The sequence below is a fragment of the Pygocentrus nattereri genome, chromosome 3, assembly GCF_015220715.1.
Source record: "Pygocentrus nattereri isolate fPygNat1 chromosome 3, fPygNat1.pri, whole genome shotgun sequence".
Lineage (NCBI taxonomy): Eukaryota > Metazoa > Chordata > Actinopteri > Characiformes > Serrasalmidae > Pygocentrus > Pygocentrus nattereri.
The window spans coordinates 14,717,648-14,735,235 of NC_051213.1; positions in this window are offsets into that span (position 1 = coordinate 14,717,648).

Genomic DNA, 17,588 nt, shown 5'->3' on the forward strand with positions numbered 1-17,588 from the left:
AACTTTTTTATTTTACTGCACATTTTTCCTTCTTCTTCTTCTTCTTCTTCTTCTTCTTCTTCTTCTTCTTCTTCTTCTCAGTATCTGGCAATAGCAGCATACTTCTGTCAGTCCTGCTACACAACCCTGCTTTGAAAAGATTAGACTTTTTTAGATATTTGGGCTCTTTCGGAGCTTCCAGGCTCTCATCTTTCCATTCCACCTGTCTACCTAGTCTGAGTGACCAGGTGGTGGACACACCATTGTGGCAGCAGATCCCCTCAGGGGACAGAGGGCTTCACCTGGAGCAGGCTCAGATAATTTAGGGCATACAGTTTGTATCCTGAGCTTAATCAGGGGTAATATATTGCAAGAAGTCCCGGACTGGAACCACTCATATATAGTGTGGCTTTAGTGGATTTCTTTGCCAGAGCCAACCCTGCACCATCTGTGCTTCTCCCTGTTGAATCTGCCAAGACCACTAGGCCTAGATGAGCTGGCACACAACTGGCCAGAGCAGATGCTTTAATGTTTTGGAAATGTTATGCAGAATTTTGACACTGCAAAAGATGATATATTGGTACGTGAAATCATCTTAAATTTAATTAGTACATCTAATATTCCTTGTTATGAGAATGTAGTAAGAAAAATATCACAAACCTATTTCCATATAATTTTTACTGCTAAGCAAAAATCAGAGAACACATTTTGTTTATTTAATTTCTGATCAAAACAACCACTAAGTTGTTCATTTTTCAGCATCAGGAAAACTGGCAATATATTTAACAGAAAATTGCACAGAGGCCTCATCAACCAAATTTCTAAATTTTCAGTATTTATTGTGTCGACATTTTGCAGAGTTTAAAGGAATCGCCAGGGATTTTTTCCACATCTGCAAATTGCGGTGTTGAGGTCTGGACTCTTTGTCACTTCTTTTTTTAGTGACAGCTTTTTGACAGCTACACATCCTTTCAGACACAGAGTGTTGAGCTGTCGTCTCACAGTGGAAAGATGGACAGAAACACCTGTAGATTTTCAGATCTGAAGTAAAAGTGGAGCTTTATTTTCTTCTTCTTCTTCTTCTTCTTCTTCTTATTATTATTATTATTATTATTATTTCTTTTCTTGTGCAATTTAATCTCATTAGAAATATCTCTGTACTGTAAAATCTGAACTGTTTTACATGAGTGCATTCACTTATAGGTCATTGAAATGACTTGGATTTAATGAGATTTAATGAAAGTTATTTAATGAGAAAATAATTAATTTGATAAATATGTGCAATATATCAAATTATTCAACAATACCTTTTATGTAAAACATGTTCATTGCATCCATATAAAATTCATTTTAGTTTCTTGTGAATGGTTGAGTTTACCATGTTATGAAAATATGTCATTGTTATAATAATGTTTATTTATTTGAGAAAATATAAGTGTAAACTCAAATTTAAGGACAACAGTTTCTAGGGGTGTTTAAGTAGATGCCTGTTTCATTTGAAATTGGTCTGAAAAGGCAGGTGACACAATCAGCAAATCAAATGACCAGTCCAGGTTTAATAACTGAACTAGGCAATTAAAACCTTCAATACCCCTTGTTATATTTAAGATATAAATTGAAAATGTATTTGCAGATATAAAAGCATAAAATACACAGACCAGTCTCACTGGCTATGTTTAGGTGTTTATTTGGTAAATCTCCTCAGAGTGAGGTATACACTGTATACAACTGCTATACTAGTGCTAACATTACATTTGTATGAGTGTCTGCATCAATTAGCAGATCACTACCTGACTTAAAGTGCTTTGTGCCACCTGGTCATCCTAAATCCATAATTAGGCAATAAGCCTGTTGAGGCCATGTGTTACTGCGATTTTATCAAGGGGAAGGAGAACAATGCAACACAAAGTGCCTAAAACTTCCTGCCTCGTGATAAAACTGCAGTAGCACATGGCTTTGAGTGCCTTGTTGCTTTTATAAAACATAAAATACAATAAAATACACACTTTTTAAATAAATAATTAGTTGTTATTAATAATAATTAACATAAACAAGTATTCCACCAAGAAATGTAGCTCACATAGCTACAATCTAAATCTATAACTTCAAAACGATAACACAACAAGGGAGTACAGAGCCATTCGGGATTCAGCCTGCGTTTGACGCTACTTAAAGCAGACCTGACTGAAACGTGGACAACTGAAGCGGGTGATCTGTTCAAGTGACATTGTTTAGACTTTTGTCTTGCTGTTTTACAGTGACTCCTAGGTTCTTTCATTCAAGCCTGGGTATTAATGATGGAGTTGTTTTGCCTGTTTGCTATCTTTTAGCACTATTTCTAGTTCACCAGTCTAGTTTTCGTTTAGAAAATAAGTCATAAAGCCCTGAGTTTAACCAAAAAAGGATCCATACTTCATCAGTACAGTCAGTACAGAATTCATATTGAGTATTTTACAACAGCTTCATGACTCAACCCATCAAATTTTAGGGCTGGAATTATCAGTAATATCACTTTGTAATCAGCCTCCTGTGCATGCTAAAGTAGTTTGGGCTTTTTAAAAAGATCACTGTTATCCCTGTTTTTCATCTTTTTATTTGTCCAGTGAGGATGGCATGGTGGCGCAGTGGATAGTGCTGCTGCCTCACAGCAAAGAGGACCGGGGTTCTCCCCATGTCTGTGTGGATTTCCTCTGGGTGCTTGGTTTCCTCCCACTGTCCAAACACATTTGGTCAGGCCAATCAGTCATGTTAAATTGCCTTGAGGTGTGAGTGTGTGTGTGAATGTATATGTTTGTGTGTCTGCCCTGCGATGGACTGGTGACCTGTCCAGGGTGCATCCTGCCTCCGACCCAATGGCTGCTGGGATAGGGTCCAGCTCCCCCCTGAGACCCAGAAGGATAAGCCGCTTAGAAGATGTGTGTGTGTGTGTGTGTGTTTGTCCAGTTTCCTTTCAGACAGCTTCTGTTCTGACAGCACTCGAACTGAAACCATCAAATTTGCTGTGAAGGTTCTTAGCATTTGTCTGTGTTTCACACCACTGTGCCTCCTTCATCCTTTCCTTTTCCTGCTGCATTTTTCATCCAGTAGACTTAAATAAATCGCTGTTGTCGGAAGAAAACCTTGTATCTCCAAAATAGTAACTTTACAGGAGAAGGAAAAAACCTACCTCACTTTCAATGTAAGTCAATGGAACCAGATTTTTTTCCCATGTCATTTTGGGTAATTTCTTTTTGGCCATTCATCATAAAATTCACAAACAATGTAAAGAGTAACAGATACTTTCAAATTATGTCAAAAACTGAAAAATGCCAAAAATGGAGATACAAAGTTTTCATCCGACAGCAATGAAATGTTTCGATGCTTTCTTGATTATACAATTTACAAGACCCTCCAGCTAGGCTGTCCTACAGTATCCTAAGTACACAACCATTTCTTTAACCTCACTCCACTGTAATCCTTTCATTTTTCTGTCCATCGTCAATCCCTCACATACCACTGATTTCACTTCTCCTTGAATTTTCAAGCTCTGTGAAATATTCAGCTCAAAGCCAATAACTGCATTCCACACTGAAAGCCCTTTTGTCTGACCCTGTTATCCTTCCTTTCATCCCCCCATCTTCACATCCAATCCTATTGATTCTGCTACCCCTTGAACGTTCGAGCTGAAGCCATCGAAATCAGTATAAATATTCAGCTGCGGACCCAAAACACTTAACTGCATTTCATACTGACAGCACAACCATCTCAGCCTGCTGCTCCTTTGTTCATCTTTCCATTGTCTCATAGGAGTGGGCTTTGAGCCCACTCACAGCTTCTACAAAAATTTCATTCTATTTTGTGTCATTATGTTCTCATTAGATATTGTATGTAATAGCATAAATACAGCTGTGTGCATAAGTTTGGGCACCCCGATCAAATTACATTTTGTTGATTTTCTAAGCAAAAACAAATGATTTTTGGTGTACAATTTCTATTCATTTGCTGCCATTAACAAACTGAAAAAAAAAAAAAATTAAAACATTATCTGCTATAGCTTCTGCCATAAGCCACAATTCATGTTTAATTTTTCCCTCAATATATTACATTCAGTGAATCATTTTATAATAAAAATTAATTAATTGTGTCTTAAAAGGTGCACAAGTGTGTTCTCTGTAGAGGATGTTGCTTATTTTTCACTTCTAAAAAAAAAAAAAAAAAAGGTTATTAAATTTAACTTTGACTTATTTTCTCAAGGTGCAAGATACTAAAAACTCATTTTACCAAACGTTTTGTTGCTTTCTTTAATATTTTCTTTAATCATTGGAAAGAACAGTTGATAGCAACCAACATAATAATTTCCACATACTGCCTTTACCATAAAGTCTTGCCTCAGACATCACTGTAACAGAACCCAAAAACTGCTGAACGCTATTATCATTTCATTTATTGCTCTGTAATCTATGAGCTTCAGGACCCAGCTCACTTAACTGATTAGAAGTAGTCTCATCACAAGCATCATTCCAAGTCATCCCAAAAGTATTGGATGGAATTTCATCACTCCAGAGAACCCAGAACCCAGGTCCACTGCTTCACCACTCAAAAACAAAAACCCCTCTAGTTGACTCCTTAGGCTCATGTACTGATCTAGACCATCCCATTCTGGTCACAGTGTTTTTATATGTAGATTTTATTAATTAGGAGTGTCTGGATGCTTTGGACATGCAGTTTATGAAGAATGCTTTCATTCCTGAGTGATGTTTGTTGTTATATCTGGCATGGACTCTCTGATTTCTTCATGCTGTGCAGGTTTTACACTAATGTTTTCAGACCTTAACTCCAGCTTCTAATTTTTGATTTTGTAATCACTGTAAGTTGAATTGCGGGGGCAGCACGGTGGCGTGGTGGGTGGCGTGGTGGGTCGCCTCACAGCAAGGAGGGCCTGGGTTCGATTCCCCGGCCGGGCGGCCAGGGTCCTCTCTGTGTGGAGTTTGCATGTTCTCCCCGTGTCTGCGTGGGTTTCCTCCGAGTTCTCCGGACATGCAGTCAGGCCAATTGGACGTGCTACATTGCCCCTAGGTGTGAGTGTATGAGTGACTGTCTGTGTCTGTCTGTCTGCCCTGCGATGGACTGGCAACCTGTCCAGGGTGTATCCTGCCTTCCGCCCGAAGACTGCTGGGATAGGCTCCAGCAACCCCCCCATGACCCTGATGGAGAAGCGGCTTAGAAAATGGATGGATGGGTGTAAGTTGAATTGTAACTGATAAGCCATCTACCACTTATTATAAAATCTAGAACCGAAAACTAGACTCAACATCCAGATGTAACCCCTTAAAATCCCAGGCTAATTACATATTAAGGCTTATTTTTCAGTAAAAACAAGGACTTCAATGCAAACTGGTTGGGTTTTTTTTTAGGTTATAGAAGTGCATAATAAAACCATGGACCTGCCGGCAGGCCCAGGCCAGGTAAGGGATTAAAGATCAAATTGAGAGATTTAGCTATTAACAAAGTCTGATAGTAATGCCTTTAACATAATAAAAACGTTTTTTAATTATCCAAAATGTAGCCATTCTTTCTACTGTTATTGGCATGTTTGGTGTCCAAAGTTTGCTTCTTTAGTTTTGTGCAGGAATTGGCTATTTGGCTAATGTAGCTAACAAGTAACTGAAGCAAAACTCCACTGATTAGAGTTGTGCAAACAACATGGCTAAGCATTATTATATTATTGTATTATTATAAATTCCAAATAGATTTTTCTTACGTGGTTTCTGACACTGTATGACATTGTTATCTATAAAAATATACAAAAGCATGCCATGTAGCTTATAACAGTAGTAGTAGTATAACAGGCACCTGAAAGCCAGGATTAGCTTAGGCTAATAGATTTGTGAGATGGACTACATTTAGGCTAAGGGGAAAACTGCTAATCTGATTTTGGTAACACTTTATTTTGATGGCTCACTGTAGATGCTTGGCTCAGCCTGTCTTTAAATAACATCCAAAACATCTATTAAAGACAACTGACATTTAATAGGGAACATTCTGTAAATTCTAATGCTAACTCTAAGGGTAAACCTTACCTTAACCTCCATACTAACCTATCCTACTCCTACTCCTAAAGCTTACCCCAGGAGTCGGCAGCATGTGGTTCCGGAGCCGGCTCTTTTGCTGCCCCATTGCAGCTCCACAACAGAATAGCAGAATAAATAAAAATAAAAATCTTTCTTTGCAGTAAAATAAAGCTCTGCTGATCACTCTAACACATTGTTATCAATAAACGGTCTTAAATGCTGGAGTTAATGTACAACTGCTAATTTACCCTTTAACCTTGAAGGCTGGTGCGCAGACTGCTGTCACCATAGCAACGCAGACAATAATCTTGCCTAGCTGGTAGCTAATGAATAGGAAAAGGGTAAAAATTAAGACAAATTTCTTTGCATTTATAAGCAGTCAGCTGGTTTTCTGATATGTATCATCTGCAACGAGAAACACTAAAAAGTCAAGAAGCTTAAGTCAGCTTCTTGTTAAAATTTTCCCATTCCACCTTAAATGGTGCAGCTGTTACATACTGGTGCCTCAGGTACCATTTAGGGGGAAATGGGAAAATCTGAACAAGAAACTGGAGAATGAAAAGCTGACTTCAGCCTTGTAAAAAGTCAAACATTTAAAGACATTTTACAAGAAATTATTCCACTTTTGAGTAAAACGTTCCTGCCAGAGATGTGAGAAAAGAGCATAGCAAAGTAAGTCTGTGTTTATATTTTATTTTCTAGCCTATACTAGGACATCAGCATATCCTGAGACATATTTACAGCCAAGATGGTAAAATGGTACTTCAATAAAATGGACATAATATGTTGTGGCTCCAAAGCTGGTTTGGTTTTTGTTGAGAGGATAAAATGGCTCTTCTTAACATCTGAGTTGCTGACACCTGCCTTACTCTAACCGTAATGCTGTAATCAATCACAAGAAAGTTTGCTAACAATTTAAGTATCTGTAGATCCTTACAAATATAGTGTGACCTGATTTTTGCTACCATTACCACTTTAAACCCAAAGTGAAATATAGATAAATACATAACAAACACACAAAGATACAAAGCCAATAAACTGTATTCTTTCTCATTAATGTAACAAAAATGATCATCAAAGATGGGAAAACAGAGTGGCATCACTACAAGATGGCAGCATCTATAAGAGACTTTAAACCAGATTTCAAATCCAGTCTGTAATCATCATGAAAGTTTTAGGATTTTGTTTGCTGGGTGGCAAAAATATCACAGAGAAAGCAGTTCTTTTTAGTCTATTTTTGGACACATCTGTCTGTCCCAATATCCCTGACCACTGGATAGCATCTCTCATAGCTGTCTCTACTGACACTGGATTTAGAAAATATTACACAGTGGACAGGGCAGATAATCTGACATGCTGTGGATTGTGCGGAACAGAAGGTCTGAGGGAAGGTCGCCTTTAGATCTATGAGCATTAAGGTTAAATTTGTACTCATGGTTTCAATAATTTACATACATTTTCAGGGTCAAAGAGTCAACAGCAGACCACTTCAACATGTTTGTTCATGTCCTATACAATGTTTAGTTAATATTTCTGTCCATCTGGAGAGAGAAAGAGAGAGAAAGAGAGTGAGAGATGAGAGAGAGAGTGAGAGATAGAAAGAAGGAGAGAGAGAGAGAGGGAGAGTGACAGAGAGAGAGAGAGTTAGAGTTAGAGAGAGAGAGAGTGAGAGTGAGACGGAGAGAGAGAGAGAGAGAGAGAGAGAGAGAGAGCGAGAGAGTCATTAAAGTGATTGCTCAGACAGCTCTTGTGCTCATCTTTGGCCCTGACACCAGATCAGAAGTGCCACTATGTGATGGATTGATTCTGGGAATCAGCTCAGCTCTCGATTGGACAAAGGCCCCGAAAGGTCAACATCATCAACTTCAGCCCAAGCACTGTTTTAATGACTACACAAGGCACTCTATTTGCATAACTGGTGGGAGGAAGGGAGATGGTACTAAATGTAATCACGTTTTTATGATGTGCACATGAATGGGAACTATGGTTTAACTATGGTTTAAAAGGCCTAATCCTACATGCTCTTGTCTTTATTTTTTCATATACCAAATATAGTTATCATTTATTTTTCCATAACCATTTCTGCCTTCTTTAACTCTTAGAATTGAACAGGCTGGTTCTCATTACTATGCTTTTTAAACAGATATGCAAATGTTTGATTGGCTTCTTCATTCACAAAGCAGATTGAACCTGAAGCACTGCTTATGGATGAATATATGTGAATAGAGTGGTTTTTGTGACATCATAAAAATAAGAAATGGGTTTCTGTCACAATGTGGTTTCCATCTATGGACCATATGGACTCAATATCAAAAAATTATAGTGAATTACAAAAAAAGCATGGAAATTTTCCATGAGCTGGGATATTTAAACCCATTTAATAATGGTTATGTATTACGTCAAGATCCTTATTTGGGGAAAAAACTGGTTACACTTTATTTGGAGTGCTCCTTTGTAGATGATTAATAAAGTATCAGTAACACATCAACAACATATCCGTGAAGTAGCAGTAGCGACGCACCAGAATACATTGAAGTAAATATCTTGAAGATGCTCTGCTGAAACATTGCTTACATTAAGTAGATGTGTTGTTAATATGTTACCTCCATTACTTAAAACCTACCCAAACTTACCCAACCTTGCCTAAAAACTAACCCTCACCCTGGCCCTTGTCTTTACCCTAACCTTAACCTCAACCCAAAACATAACCCTAACCCTCATGTGTTTTTGACATGTTACTGAGAGTCTGTTAAGTGTTGGTTTAATCTAAAATATATTTTTTAAATTGTTTAGTTTTCCATGATATGGGCCCTTTAAAACCAGTCATATGCATGATAGAACCCCCTACTTATATGATATAAATGGATATAAATGGATTGTTATCCTTTAAACACGATTACATCAAGCTCCATCCAGTTCTCCCTCTCCGTGAAATATGATAGATCTATTCTCGGCAACATAGGAGAAAGGAAAGCCGATACTTTTGAGAAGAGGGCATCTTTTACATTGATTTATTGGACATATTTTTGGATGCACCCAGATTGTCTAGACTAAATTCCACAGGGTCAGTGAGGCACACAAATGCTCATGGTTTAAACAAATACACAATAATTCATAGATAACAATATGCTAAACAAAGAGCGTGCAGCTGAATAGGTTAGCTCACATCTCAACGTTGTTGGCTATTGTAGACTAACATTGTAAATTCAAACCATTTTTGGAATCCCACACTCACTTGAAAAGCTGAAGGATGTCAGCAAAGTTCTCTGATCTTGTAAGTGCAGGCGCACAAGTTAATTTGTAAGATTAATTGACAGCCTTTTCAGAAAATACCGCTATTATTCTTCTTGGCAGTAAATTAGCCTCTGAAATATCATCTGTAATGCTTACATGGCCAGTAGAATAAGGAGAAGCTTTGGGACCAGCCAGAGCGATGGCCCATCCATCACTAGTGGTTCCTGGTTATATTCTCTTTCATCTGGCGCATGCGATGAGGCAGCCAGTCAGAGCATCTGCTAGGACACAGCATTCTCCTCCAAGTGGGCTGAGCTGCTCAGCATCTCTGGGTGGTCTGTGCTTTGAAAAGAATAAGAGTGTGGAAACTCTTTTTGCTTATTAGTAGACCACACATCACCTACAGGAAAAGCAGGTAGGAGCATCTGAATGCCTGAAGATCACTGGAGAGTCATCTGTTAGCAACATCAAAGCGATCACCTTACAGGACACTGCAGAGCTAGGTGCAAATGACCTGTTAGTAAGTTTGGATTTAGAGCTGCTATATTAGGTTTTAATGGCTCATTAGCAGGACCATGCTGTAGCTGATATACTGAACTGTTCTAAGCATCTTATTCTGAGCTAATTTTGGAAACTCTGCAAACACAAAGGAGTCACTACCTTGACATTTCCCATTAAATCCTCCTACTATAACAAAGCCAAACTACATTTCAGATGCAGCTGCACTTGCCCCACGAGAAGAATCCCCTCATTTGTTTTTCAATCCTACTTTAATTAACGGCACATCAAAGATGGCGAGTCAGTTGGCGGGATCAACAGGGAGTTGTGCATTATCATAACTGGGTTTAGGATACTTAGTATTCCCTTTAATTCCACATCCTGTTTAAGAGAATCTATTTAATTTGACGGCCAGGGGCTAAATGGGCTTATGAGACAGGAGGTTAGGGAGATTAACAGAGGTACTTCACAATTTAAGAATAAACAAACAAACAAACTAATTAATTAATTAACTAAAACCTGGTCAATTAGGCTGGATAATAGTCTTAGGCATTAATGTACTGACCTCTATGCAAACTCCAGTTCCTGCGTTTAGGCTACATTGGATGAATGCCCTAAAAGGAATTGTTATCATGTATATTAGTAGGAAATCATTACTATGACTGTCAAAAAAAGGAGAAAGGTGAATGTATATGTACCAGCAGGGAACACAAATGATTCAATATTTCCATTAATGAGCTGTTGAAAAGTTTCTATGAAAACGACGCCAGCTTGTAAGTTATACTCGATGTTAGTGCTGGATCTGTGATGGGTCTGGAGTTTCAGAACAGAGGACCTGAGGTAAGAAATGTTCAGGGGTGCGTAGCACTTACCACTGAGTTTAAATAAAGGCCAGACTGTTACATATAAATAAAAAAATGACAAAACAGAAATCAAAACGAAATGGAGAAAGTTGACTATAGTTCGTTCACCCGACAGCTATGTAAACTACGTAGAGCAATCCATTATTTTTGCACTGAAACTGTTATATATTTGCAATGAAACTGTCACTTCATTTTCATTATCTAATCTCTTTACACCAGTGGCACCTGAAATGAAGTTCTGACCTTGACAAGGAAAACGGAACACTAATTGGAGCCAAAGTTACAGGACACTATTATAAATCACAGTAATATAATTTAGGCATAAAATCAAAGATTTGAAAAAACATCATTAGCACCTGGTTCAGTTTTAATTAACACCACTGAAAGTCTTGGTCCTTCAGAGTCTCATCCTAAGGAAATGTAACTGCTGTTGTGTTTGTGGATGCAGGTCGGGATATTTTATAAAATTTTGATTCAAAGTGAAAAAAATTGTGCTTTACATTACAACAAACTAATCGTTGTTCTCTGATTAAAACCTCATATCTCCAAAATGAGAACTTTACAGGAGAAGGAAAAAACATACTCTACTTTTAATGTAAGTCAGTAGAACCAGATTTTTGTCCAAGTCATTTTGGGCCATTTCTCTTTGTCAATTCATCATGAAATTTATATACAGTATGAAGGACCATGGGTACTTTTAAATAATGCCAAAAACTGGCAAACAACAAAAAAGGAGATACAAGGTTTTGCTCCGACAGCAGCGTAATGCTGAACTCTGCAGTGTATTATCTGAGTGTAATCCGATTTGGGTTTGGGGTAATACTTCATTTCACATAAGACATGAAAGGGTCTGTATGAGCTATTACAGCATTTATTTAAATACAGTAACTTGAGCTATTAATGGTCTAAAGCATTGGTTTCTAGCCCTGGTCCTGCAAAGCCTAGTTCTAACCACAATTTGCCAAACTGGCTCCAGCTAATCAACCTCTTCTCAAGTCCCTGACTGGCTGGATCAGATGTATTAGCATTAAGTAAGGGGCGGGGCAGCTTTCTGGATACAAGTTGGAACTAAACTCTGCAGAACCTCAGCTCTCCACGACCAGGGTTGGAGAGCACTGGGCCAAACACACAGAACCATTAAGCCAGGATACATCTGAAGTGCAACAGTGTCCCCTGCTGGCCTGTTCTGTAAAGGAACGAGCACTGGCCCAGCCCAGCCTGAGCTCCAGCTCCAGTCCCGTATATATCAGGACTGCAGTGGAAAGGCCAGGTCGATACACTGCAGCGCCCTGCCTGCAGCCTGCTAAAGCGATGGCCCTGAGAGCAGACCAACCCCAATCCGTGCAGCAGCTTTCTGCACTGACCCTCTCCTCTGCATTCCAAATGTCAGCATGTCTGAAAGTGCCCAGCAACAATGTATCTCTCCCCCCAGCTTTAAAAGAGTGCTTTGCAACCTGACCTTTAGAAAATCACAACCCCCACACACAAAAATCAATTCCTCAACACCATTACATATTCTGCGTTAGCAGCTTTTTCAGCAAAGTCCTGACTCCTGGGGTTTAGCTAAAGAAAAAAGAAAAGGGAAAGCGAAGAAGACGTTGATGCAAATTTGCTCTATTCTTAGTGCCAGCCTGACAGGTAAGCCAGCAAATGCACATTAAAGACATCAAAAACACATCATGACAACTGTTTTTACAGCCTTGATCACATCATGATGACATTCAGCTCACATAGATCTACTCAGGTCATTGTCATTTGTGTGTCATAGCGTGATGCTACTTCATCTAGACAGAAAAAGGGAAACAAAGTCTGTACATACTATAAATAGCGATGATCAAAATGCACTATAAGCAGTGGAAAGGGCTAATGCAGTTCACCAGATGCAAAATCATGACAACAATGCCTCATGAGACAAAACACAATAAAAAGTAGAGAGCCTGATGTCGTGTCATTTTGTAGTCAATGACATGGCCAGATAATGAGCTCCAGGTCTCTGCAGGTTTTGTCTTTGTTAAAAATGAATGGTGTTTTCAAAAATATCCTTTACTGCACACTGTTGTAAACAAAAATGTTCCAAAGTGTCACAGGATTCCTAAAATCACAAAGTTAAAAAGTTGTCAAATAACACTACAATAAAGCTAAAATTCCTGTGCATTAAACACTCCTTACCACACTATTAAACAGCATGAGCTCCTCAGATTGCAGGCTGCTTCTGTCCCAGTCACCTGCCTAGCACTCTTCAAAGCCTGTTGGTTTAGATGGCATATATTAGTGAAAAGGCCAGTCAATGCTGTCAGTTCAATATGCAGGGGTGCTTTTGTTTTTGCAACTTCCTTATTTTTACTTAACCTTGTACTTTAAATGTCACAGGAATATTGTGCAAAAACTGTTCAAATGAAAATAAACAGGTTTTTTTGTAATTCTCTCTTAAACACAGAGCAGGAAAGAGGAAATGTTTGAAAGCACTATCCCTTTTTCCCACAGACAAAATGGCTAAGCTAACACATCTTCAGTGGTCTACTGAAAGAGACCTTCCTTCCTTTGAAATGTTACTGCAAAAAAGGGTGGGTATGTGGGCATATGAGACAGCGAGAGAGAGAGAGAGAGAGAGAGAGAGAGAGAGAGAGAGAGAGAGAGAGGGGGTGGCTGCAGCTCGTATGATTCAGATATTGATTTCCTCATTTTGTTATTGACCTCTTCAGTGGTGAGGACAACTCAGCAGCTCCCCGGTGACTCCTCACAAAAGACCGGCAGTGGAGAAAGCCACATGGTTTAGGACCTCCAGCCCTATGTGACTTTTTCAGAATCAGGGTCTTAGTCAATATCCATAAGCAGGGCTTCTAATTGATAGCAGAGTTGGAGCACAAGCACAGCTTCATGGCTCTTTGAGGATTTTCGTCAATTCGTTCTACCTTTCAAATTGTAATGAAGTATGTTCTTACTGCTGGCAGCCTATAATGATGATGGGGGTCCTATCCAAATCAGTAACAGTTAGAAAAATGACAGAGTGGAGACAGAAGAGCTTGTGATCTTAGAAAAAAATCTGTGTTGAATGAAGTTGAGTGTTTGGTGAGTGACTGTCTGACAGAGACCTATTTGTAGCACAGTGAGGTACGGTTAGGGTGGTCGTAGCACTGTAGCATTCTAGCTTGATAATTGGTGGGAGAGGAAAGTGCAAAATACAGGCGGTCCTGACCCCCTATTTAACCTCTTGGACCCCGTGAATGTCTCAAAATCAAACTTCTGTGAAGTCCCTGAAAATAAACTTATTTTGACAATATGCTGTCCGTTAGGGACAAATAGACAGCAAAAAAGATGGTTCTTCAAGGGTAAAGAAAATGGTTCTATATAGAACCATGATTAAAGGGTTCTTTGCCTCATGAAAGGTTCTTCAGACTGATGGAGAATGTGCTGTAGATGGTTTCTATATTGAACCTTTTTGAAAACGGTTCTATATAGGATGCAAAAAGGTACTTCGATTGCTTTCAACAATAGAAAAAACCTTTTGGGTGCTATATAGAGCACTTTTCAAAAAGGTTCTATATAGAACTGTCTGTAGCACATTCATACACTTTTTCCATCAATATGAAGAATCCTTTAATGATGGCTTCTTTGAGTGTTCATGGTACTACATAGAACCATCTTCTTTACTAAAGAACTATATAGAACCATCTTTTTAAGTGTAGCTGAGGTAGCCTGTTTAGATAAAGTACTGCCTGCCTGTCTCTGCATAAAGGTAAAGCCACATGTGATGTCCTGTCTTTCTGTGATGACATGGCTTTATTTTAATGTGGTGCTGTGCTGAGAAACTGAGAGGCGTGCAGCAGCGTTTAGAATAGTCAGCCAACATGAGACCCCTGTTATACCAAGGGATACCTCGCGCACTGTGTGGGGGTGGTAGCAGGTGGAGGAGAACCATATTACTGGTAAATATTATTATTCCCACTGGATGGTGATGTAATCAAAACAAATTAAAAACTGATATTCTTCTGTCTGATAAGATCACTTGTTTACACTGTAAGATTATGTTTATTGTACGAACAACGTTTATCTGTCTCACTCAGACATTTGACCTCATTTTATTTATGGCGCAAAACAAAGCACAAAGGGCCACTCAGGTCATCAGGGTCGTCAGGTTACGCTCAATAATTGTGAAAAAGGCGGAGTGATACCTAAAGAAGAGATTCGGTCGCAGCGTCGTGATCAGGAATCCTCTCAGCCAATCATACCGCGAGGTTGGACATGTCTGCGGTGTGTTTGTTTCAGGAGAATCAGACAGTAAATTCTGTTTCCCCTTTTGTCAGTTTGTTTAATTATGTATTCGTCTATTTCACATTTTCAGTTGAACTTCAGTTATTTCGTTTTTGAGAATGGCTTTTTTTGCAGTGTAGAGGAAAAAAAAAGAAAAAAAAAACAAGAATAATGCTTGACAGGATGAACTGCGCTTAATATATCAACGCACAAGGTAAAATCAAAGGTCCATTTTAACTTCAGACTGACTTTAAATCCAGTACAGACACGGTTCAGCTTCTTAAGTCCATTAAAGGCAATAAGAGGTTTTATAAACCGAGCAAAGCGAGTTTCTTTTCTAAATAATTCAGCCTTTGAGATGTAAACATAATCATTCCAAGTGGTTTGATGTGAAATGGGTAATTGTAGAGAAACTTACAGACTCAGATTTTTAGATAGTGTTAGCAACCAGGATCCTCAGTATCTACAGCACAAACACAGCCTTTATATTTACTGTCTAAAACCAGCAGTGAACCAAGACTAGTTTTTGTATGTAATGTAATGTTGGTGATGGTAAAATAATCATAAAGAAAAACTGACTATTTTGCCTCACAACGCACTGCATGTAGCCGTCGGCCGTGAACGGATTAAAATAATTAGATTTAAATACATTTATAGCCAAAAATGTTATCACAAAACTATCATAACGTGTCAGACATCAGGCAGCACATGTCAAACTATTTCATGTAATAATTGTCTGTGAAGGAGCTTTCAGAGGCATTCAACTCTTCAGACATCTGGTTCCTATCATGACCACTGTGAACAACTCTGACTCCATTTGTCTGGAATGGAACATTTCACACCAAACCACTCTGAATGGCTTTGTTTACATCTCATGTACGCAGATGTGGAGTTCCCCTTTCCTTCTGCTGGAGCGCTTGTAAACATCCGCGAATGAAGATAGTGCGGACAAGAAGCTCAGAGCGAGTCTGAAACGGATACCAGCGCATTTACATTGTCAGTATGAGTTTGCTGAACTACTTCTTAATGGCTCAGCTGGACGCATGAATATAATTGAGTGTGTCACCGAAAATCGATGCATGAAACAGATGCCGGACAATCCCAGAGAAGCCCTGAGCGCAGAGCCATCCCTAAAGCGCCCCACCATCAACTGCACTGCGAATTAGACACTGGGAGAGGCGAGGAGGTCGATACCAGAGAGGTCAATACAAAAAGATTGAATTAGCATTCTAATCGAGCACCAATTAAAAACACATGAATATTGTATGCAGTGAAGTAAGAGAGACAAAATCATCAATATTCCTGCTTTAGTGGCTGCTCCTGCCTCTGAGTCGACCTGGAACAGACATGAAACATTCCTGAATGAAGTCTTTCAGAATGAAATCCAAATCCTTTTGATATTATTTTTTGTTGATTTCTTATTCAGTTTTTTAAGATCTGCATAACGAACTCATCAGAACTGACCAGAAAGCAGCAGAATATCTTCCGAGCCGTCTTTCACAACAGCCACAATCATTTCAAGTAAATGACCACCTTTGTAAACCCACCACAAAGGATCAACAGTACCAACTGTGCCCATCATGTTTAAAAACCAATGAAAAACAAAGATGTTTAAAAAAAAAAAAAAAAACGCAATTACCTCTAAAAACAGGGACAAGAGTGGCTCTTTTCTCTTTGGACAACGTCGTACAAAAGAACAAAGCCAAGTGAAACAAGCCCATAATTTCTACACTATTCAGAAGAGCCTTGAAACTCTGCACATCTATCCTGAAACAGCCCGGACTCTCCTGTTCGGGTAGTCTGAAAGGCAGTTCCACTGATTTATCAAGTCATTTAGAGTGGTTTGATGTGAATGTGTCAATCTAGAGAAACTCAGCTCAGATTGTGGTTGGTGTAGTGTGGTGGGTAACACCTCTGCCTTATATGCTGTAGACTAGGGTTCGAACTGTGCCTGTGTAACCACCCTACACTATTCTAATAAGAGTCTTGGGCAAGACTCCTAACATTATTTTCACCTTCCTGTGTAAAATGATCAAATTGTAAGTCGCTCTGGACAAGAGTGTCCGTCAAATGCCATAAATGTAATTTTCTCCTACAGTGGTTTGATAGAAGCCAGCGGATGTGATGTTTATTATGCAAATATGTCCATTTTATTAACAATACAAAGCCACTAGTGAACCTACTGTGTCTTTTGTGTTTTTCCATGTAATGTTGATAAAGGTAAAATACTGATAAACCAGGGGAAAAAACTAGGACCAGTTTGTTATGACGCCCTGCATATACAGGCATAAAGCACGGATTTATTTCCAAAAATATGAATATGAAGGTCTGGGAGGTCTGGGCTTCATTGCTTAGGATGCTGCCCCCGCGACCCGAACCCCGGACAAGCGGAAGATAATGGATGGATGGATGGATGAATATGAATGTATTAAAAAACAATATGTAATCAGGCAGTGTACAACCATTTTGTGTAGTAGCTTCCAGTGAAGGAGCTTTTATACGCATTAGACACTTCAGACGTCTGGCTCCTTTCACCACCACTGTGAACGACTCGGTCTCTTTCTCTAGAACAGAGCATTTCACATCAAACCACTCTGAAGACCCACAAGGGTCTTCGTCACAGTGTCCGACATTTTGAAAGAAAGTGGAATCTGTGGAATTCTCCTTTAATTAAAGATTAAGTAGATGCTCAGTAGATTTTACAGAAGAAATA